Source organism: Tachysurus vachellii, chromosome 2 (genome assembly GCF_030014155.1).
Source record: "Tachysurus vachellii isolate PV-2020 chromosome 2, HZAU_Pvac_v1, whole genome shotgun sequence".
NCBI classification, from domain to species: Eukaryota; Metazoa; Chordata; class Actinopteri; order Siluriformes; family Bagridae; genus Tachysurus; species Tachysurus vachellii.
This window is the reverse complement of record NC_083461.1, coordinates 28,468,208-28,475,992: the sequence shown is the minus strand read 5'-3', so window position 1 is coordinate 28,475,992 and position 7,785 is coordinate 28,468,208. Positions and strand designations below refer to the sequence as shown.

The window sequence follows — 7,785 nt, the reverse complement described above, 5'->3', positions numbered from 1 at the left end:
TTACCGTGCAGTTTGTGTGTTGGAGTGAGCGGCCGCGCGGGGACTTTTCGCTTCTAAAACGAAAACCTGATGCACGTGCACGGAGAACGACTGGCCCCGCCCCTCGCCCCGCCCCCTCTGCACACTGCACAGAGAGAGAGAGAGAGATGAGAGAGATGGAGACGGAGACGGACAGAGAGACAAAGACAGACAATTTAGACAGACAGAGAACAAGAGAAAGAAAACTAGAAGATAACAGACATATACAGAGACAAGCATATAGAGGGACAGACAGGTATAAGACATACATATAGAGAGACAGACACATAGAGAGACTGACAGGTATAAGAGACATATAGAGAGACAGATATATAGAGAGACATATAGAGAGACAGACGTATAGAGAGACAGACAGGTATAAGACAGACATATAGAGAGACAAACAGGTATAAGACAGACATATAGAGAGACTGACATATAGAGTGACAGACAGGTATAAGACAGACAGATAGAGAGACTGACATATAGAGAGACTGACATATAAAGAGAGACATATAGAGAGACAGACATATAGATAGACAGACAGGTATAAGACAGACATATAGAGAGACTGATATATAGAGAGACAGACATATAGATAAACAGACATAGAGAGAGACAGACATATAGAGTGACGTATAGAGTGACAGACATATAGAGAGACAGACAGGTATAAGACAGACATATAGAGAGACAGACATATAGAGAGACTGACATCTAGAGAGACAGACAGGTATAAGACAGACATATAGAAGGACACAGAAAGACTGAGAGAGAAAAGGGGAGGACATAGAAAATATAATAAAGAGAGAGAGAGAAAGAGTGAGAGAGATGAAATGAGAGAGACACAGAGAGAGAGAGAGAGAGAGAGAGAGAGAGAGACAGACAGACAGACAGACAGACAGACAGAAAGAGATACAGAGAGAGAGAGAGAGAGAGAGAGAGAGAGAGAGAGAGAGAGAGAGAGAGAGTGAGAGAGAGAGACAGAGAGAGAGAGAGAGACAGAGAGAGAGAGACAAAGAGAGAGAGAGCCAGAGAGAGAGAGAGACAGAGAGAGAGACAGAGAGAGAGACAGAGAGAGAGAAAGAGAGAGAGACAGACAGAGAGGGAGGTGAACAATATGTGTATACAGAGAAAAAGATAAACCTAGAAAAACTACAGGAATGCATCTGAAGAATAAAAGGTTAAAGTTCAATGAGTGAAGTTATGACATAACGTGTCTGCATACTCTCTCTCACATACACACACACACACACACACACACACACACACACACACACACACACACACACAAACACACGCACACACACGGTACAATGATGTAACTACACTCTCTGGAGGTAAACTCTGTTACTTGCTATAGGCAGTGAATGTGAAGCTCTTATCAGGACAGGGAATGCGGGCGGGTCGACGTGTGTGTGTGTGATGAGAACCCCTGATAGATCTGATACACATCTTACACACCTGTGGACACAGCAGAAGTGAAACAGGTTCTTCAGAGAGTGAGAGAGGTTGAGTTGAGGGTGTGATAATGAGCACTGCTTATTTACTGTAATTAAGAGCTGCTAGAGATAAACTTTACCTCTGTGTGTGTGTGTCTGTGTGTGTGTGTCTGTGTGTCTGTGTGTGTGTGTGTGTGTGTGTGTGTGATTTCAGGCAAAACTCTCTGTATCCCAGAAATGAAACACAATGTTCCCCTTTACTGGAAATGGACTCGATCAGCCAAGACGTGTAAATGTGATTTTTGACACTTTTATGTTTTTAGAAAAATGGAGAAATGTTTTGTTTTAAATCAAGAGTGGGATTTTTCATCGACTGTGATGTTTAGAATTTAGAAATCTGATTTAATTAGATTTGAAATTATTTGTAGTATTTTATCATATTATAATTGTATTATTTCAAATTGAATTTCAAAAGAATTGAATTTGAATTGACAAAAATTTTAAAAAAATGTAATTGAAATTTGATATTTGTAAAAAAAAAAGTAGTAATTCTAATTGTTTGCATCAAATAATCGACTGTCAATCAATTCTTTTAAATGTATCTACAACTGCAAAAATAATAATAATAATAATAATAATAATAATAATAATAATAATAATAATAATAATGCACGGTGGCTTAGTGGTTAGCACGTTCGCCTCACACCTCCAGGGTTAGGGGTTCGATTCCCGCCTCCGCCTTGTGTGTGTGGAGTTTGCATGTTCTCCCCGTGACCCGAGGTAGTTCGGATAAGCGGTAGAAGATGAATGAATGAATGAATAATAATAATAATATTGAAAATTAAGACTGAAACAAATTCTTTTTAGTTGTTTATGAGTTTATAACAGAAAAGGGGTTCACGTTTTGTGGTTCCTCTGTAACATGACAAACTTTGTGCTTCACGAGAAAGAATAAAGTGTGTTGACTTACTGACTTGTTACAAAGCTCTAACACTGGAGACTCCTTACATAAATGTTTACTAAAAAATGATTACTAAAATAAAACTTCAACAGATCAACAATTCTAAGCTTTTCGTTGTTAAATGAAGAAAGTACGGTACGGCTGTCTGAGTGCGACAGCAGAGCGAGGCGATGAATTGATTTGAAAACAGTAAAAATAGTAAAAAAAAAACAACTGTCGCTCGGGTGTGACGTCATAGTGCACGCTGCGTTATCCGCTCTTGAAATTCCAGCACCTTCACCTGTTCACAGTGGAATTTTAAATGACTTTGAGTTCACCCCTCCTTACTGCCGGGGGCAGCGAATATCACCTGGATACCTTCGTGTGCACGCATGCCCAGACCTTCAACAAACCGAGGATGTGATGTAAGGCACAATATACACTGCTGTCATGAGGCATCTTTCCCTTTCACCTTCACTTCGCTGCATTTATCTGACCTTATAAACTCCTTATATATGGTGCTGAGTTTATTCTTCATACTCTAATCATTTCTATCACTGTCTGCTTAAATCGATCAGCATCCGGATCACGTTAGTTTCCTCTCTTTAACATTACTTTAATTAAATCTCACTGCACCGTTTGATAGTTAGTCCATCTTGTTGCTCTCCTCTTTTCTGTTCATCCAGCACCGTTTTTGTCGAGCCTCTTCGTCGTACCAGAATCTGCTAAATCACACAACGGCATCCTTCTCCTGGTCACGTTGGGATCTTATCTGCTCAGATGTTCCCTTGTTCTCTGCCGTCCCTGCATGTGGCTCAGCGGTCAAATAAAAAAAGGACATTTTAAATCGATTGTGAGCTTAGAGAATGATTGTAGGGCTTTAAATTCAATTCAATTCAGTTTTATTTCTATAGCACTTTTAATAATAGACATTTTCTCAGAGGAGCTTTAGAGAACATAAGAAATATAGTACAAAAAGTTGATTATACTGTACAAAGATTAATATTATACAAAAGTTCAAGATTGATATTAATTTTAATAAACTTGTAAGTGGTGGATGAAGTGGGCTGTTGATTAGAGGATCAGGGTTGAACACCAGCACTACCAAGCGGACACTGTTGGGCCCTTGAGCAAGGCCCTTAGCCATCTCTGCTTAAGGGCTGCTGTATCATGTCTGACCCTGTGCTCAGACCCCAACCTCCAAAAAGTAGGATATGTGAAGAAAGAATTTCTATTAGACTTATATTAAAATGTGTTTGTATTTATCCCCAATGAACAAGTCTGAGGTGACTGAGGTGACTGTGGTGAGGAAAAACTCCATTAGATGGAAGAGGAAGAATGATTGAGAGGAACCAGAGTCAAAAGTGAACCTCATCCTCATTTAGGTGACACTGGAGGGTGTGATTATACACTGTTATAAACACCAGAGAGTGTTGTTATGAATAATGTCCTTTCTACAGTCAGATACAGTCTGAGAATTGTGTATTGATGAGGAAATTAATCACACCGTTTCAAAACCATTGCGGTGTTTTATATGGATTTCACCCTTTTTAAATCTTAATTTTTAAAAATAAATTACGATGTTTTAAACATATTCCGGTCTTTAAAACCTCTAAAATAGATTTTAGTAATTCAAATATATATATTTATAAAGCATAGATTTGAACTCTGTTGCAGTGAAGTAGACTTTTGAATATTTAGCTGTTTTAAATCAGTCGCTGTATTTAATATAAACTCTTTGTAATTTTTTAAATCCTTTTTGTTGTTTTTAATCCCTTGTATTTAGAATTGATTTTAAACAAAAGCATTCGAGTGATGTTAGCATTTTATATTCATTTTCCTGTCAATGACTTTTGGGAGAATTATTTATTAATTAATTATTTTACAAGAGTTTAAAGGACAAACAGCCGATCGGTTTACTGACTAAACCGAGAGACAGCAGTACTGGTACTGAGTACTGACTTCAGAACTCATGGACTATAAGACAGCAGCTTTCATGTGAAAGAGTAAAGGAAGATAACTAGCACACTAGAAGGAAAGCTAGTGCTATTGTTTAGACCCAAGGTTGTTGTTATGATATGTTAATGAACATAATACCTGAGAGTTTTCAGCAGCTCCATTACAATGAGTTCAATCTGCTAAAAAAAGACAGAGCGCGAGACAAAAGGAGGCGTATATAAGGATTGTGGGTATTTTGGTATGATTGTTGTACTGGAAATTGTGCAGTTAATCTGGAGTGCTTAGTTTCCTTCAGGTTCCTGTGTGTGTGTGAGTGTGGGTGTGTGTGGGTGTGTGTGTGAGACTGTTTGATTGGCATGAGCATTGTTTCCATCGAGACTAAAGGTTTTTTTTTTGTGAACAAGTTTAATCTCTCTTTCTCTCTCTCTCTCTCTCTCTCTCTCTCTCTCTCTCTCTCTCTCACACACACACACACACACACACACACACACACATAGTTTTTCTAATTGAAATGAGTCACTTATGGAACATTACTCTAGAAACACAATATACACCACACTAAGGAATTTGTGTGTGTGTGTCTGTGTGTGTGTGTGTGAGAGAGAGAGAGAGAGAGAGACTACATGTGTATTTAATCAGTTAAACAATAGCGCTCTGCACCATGGCGGTATAATGATGATGTCATAAACCTCCTGTAAGTGTGAATAATGGGAATAATAGTGCACCTAGCCAACACACACACACACACACACACGATCACACACATTTGTTTTGGAGTCTGACTCCATCTCAACTGGAGTGTGTTTTTATTGGGTCTTTCACCTGAAATGTCCTCAAGTCCTGAGAGAAAGGCGCGTGTGTGTGTGTGTGTGTTTCGTGATATTCTTATATAATTCAACACTTGGAGTGTGATCTGTGAACTAGGAAAATAATCAACATCCATGTTACTAACCCCAAGGTGAAATAAGGAGCTCAATGAGCTTCTGTTACTCCTCTTATATAACAATTAAAATGTTTTATGAGTTAAAGAATTCTACACCTTTATCTAACACCGGGGACTCCTTCCACTTCCTGAGAAAACCAATCAGAATCGAGAACTCGACAGCGTTATGCTATAAATATCACAGGTTTAGACTCCTCAATTCCTCTAGAAATAAAAGCAGGTATTGTCACGATTCTTGCCAGATGGTTCTAATAACTGTTTATATCTGCAGTATCGTTTGTTCCTAACATCTGCTAGGTTTCACAGAGAAATCTGTGAATCATTTTACCTAATAAACTGTGTTGTTATAATCACCTGCATGTCATTTTCAGAATGACCAGAATTTCTGGAGATCACTCAGCTACGAAGGATCTTGGAGTGAAGATTCATTCATTCATTCATTTTCTACCGCTTATCCGAACTACCTCGGGTCACGGGGAGCCTGTGCCTATCTCAGGCGTCATCGGGCATCAAGGCAGGATGCACCCTGGACAGAGTGCCAATCCATCACAGGGCACACACACACTCTCATTCACTCACGCAATCAACCACTACGGAACATTTTCAAGAGATGCCAATCAACCTACCATGCATGTCTTTGGACTGGGGGAGGAAACCGGAGTACCCGGAGGAAACCCCTGAGGCACACGCAACATGCAAACTCCACACACACAAGGCGGAGGCGGGAATCGAACCCCCAACCCTGGAGGTGTGAGGCAAAGGTGTTAACCACTAAGCCACCGTGCCCCCCGGTGAAGATTCAGTGAACCAAAATAAAAACTTATATAACTATAACTATATAAAAGATTAAGGAGATGTTCTCTGTACCCTTATACAGCCCTTATATCTGTGGTATAAAAAAACGGATGAAAACAGTGATAGATTCTTAAAATATCATTTAAGCCGTACTCCCTTTCCTATCAGTTTCAGTATAATGTAAGGATTCTGTTTGTTACACAACATACACAATGTGTACAATGATGATAAGTTTATTTTTGACCAAGAAAATGTGACAAAGAAAAGAAAAACAACTGGTTAAAACCCAAAAACAAACTGAGAGGAAATCAGCTATAACTTGTAGTCACACTACTGTGATTATGGAGAGAGAGAGAGAGAGAGAGAGAGAGAGAGAGAGAGAGAGGCCAATCATAACCCAGCGTTGTCATCATTCCTCCATTCTGTACTGTAAACAAGAAGAAAAGAGGGCAGGACCTGATACCATTCACAACAAGTGTGTGTGTGTGTGTGTGTGTGTGTGTGTGTGTGTGTGTGTGTGTGTGTGTGTGTGTGTGTGTGTGGTGTGGTGTATGGTGCGCCTGCATGTAGCATACTGAAGCAGACAGGCAGCCAAATAGTGAGTATGTGTGTAACAGATGGATAAATGTGGCATGTGTGTTACACCTTATACACTCAACGGGGACCAGGACATTCTCCAGAAACACACACACACAGATCCATGACTTCCAGCTATTCTGAGTCTACTTATCACTCTAAGGTGCTAGGAAAATCAGTGACTTATGCGAATAGCCAATTAGCAAACCAGACATTTATCCCACCAAGAAGCTAGCATAGCAGGCACTAAACTTGCTAAGAAACTAGCAAACCAGACACTTATCCCAAAAAGAAGCTAACAAACCAGATAAGTATCTGACTACCCAGCTAGCAAAGCTTATAATTATCCAGTTAATAAGCTAGCAAATCAGACACCAAACAAAATAGACACTTATTACAGGAAGCTAGCAAATCAGACACTCATCCTAGGAAACAGCAAACCAGACATTTATCCAACTAAGCAGCTAGCAAACTATTCAATTATGTTGCTAAGCAGTTAGAAAAAACAGACAATTTGCTGACTAGCCACTTACCATGCCAGCTATTTATCCCACTAGCAGGCCTTGTGAAGAGCTGTACTGTAAACAAGAACAATTAAATCAACAGAAAGAAAAAGACAAAGGCAGAACGTAATGACTATAAATATCATTTCATTAAAATATTGAATGGCTGACGAAGCTAATTTTAGACATCTGTTTTATTATTCGCTTTAACTGAATATCACCACATTATAATCACACTGTATGGAGTGCCGAGGCATGCGAGACCGTTTTTTAATCCCGTATCCACCCACTCTCAGAGGAATTCCTTTTTTGTTGTGCTTTAAAGCTAAATAAAAGCTTTATGAAAGCGCAGAATGAAAGAACTTTCAGTGCCAGCAGTTACACATCGCTATTTGATCCCAGCTCAGCTAGTGAGATGCTACTGAGGCTGAAAAAGCTGGGAAATGCCTCTGAGACCCTGATAGCCACAGGATGCTAACAGTGTAGGTAACAACAAGATAGTGTATAATAGTTATAGAGTTTAACAAAAGTTATCGGAAATCGGAAAACAAAGACACAGAAAGCTCTTTTAGATCTGTTTAACAATATGTATATAAACAAAAATATCAC

General features: G+C 39.2%; 1 protein-coding gene across 5 annotated transcripts in view; it reads right to left on the bottom strand.

Annotated features, from left to right (window-relative positions):
• The window catches only part of slit2 (slit homolog 2 (Drosophila)), a 58,119-nt gene extending 58,058 nt beyond the window's left edge, over positions 1–61 (bottom strand). For 4 of the 5 annotated variants that reach the window (XM_060864163.1, XM_060864165.1, XM_060864164.1 and 1 more), the window contains exon 1: positions 1–60. This exon is cut by the window's left edge and continues 904 nt beyond it. The gene's annotated coding sequence lies outside the window, so the exon portion shown is untranslated. The other variant, XM_060864167.1, reaches the window with a different exon arrangement.
• Positions 62–7,785: the final 7,724 nt, after the last annotated feature.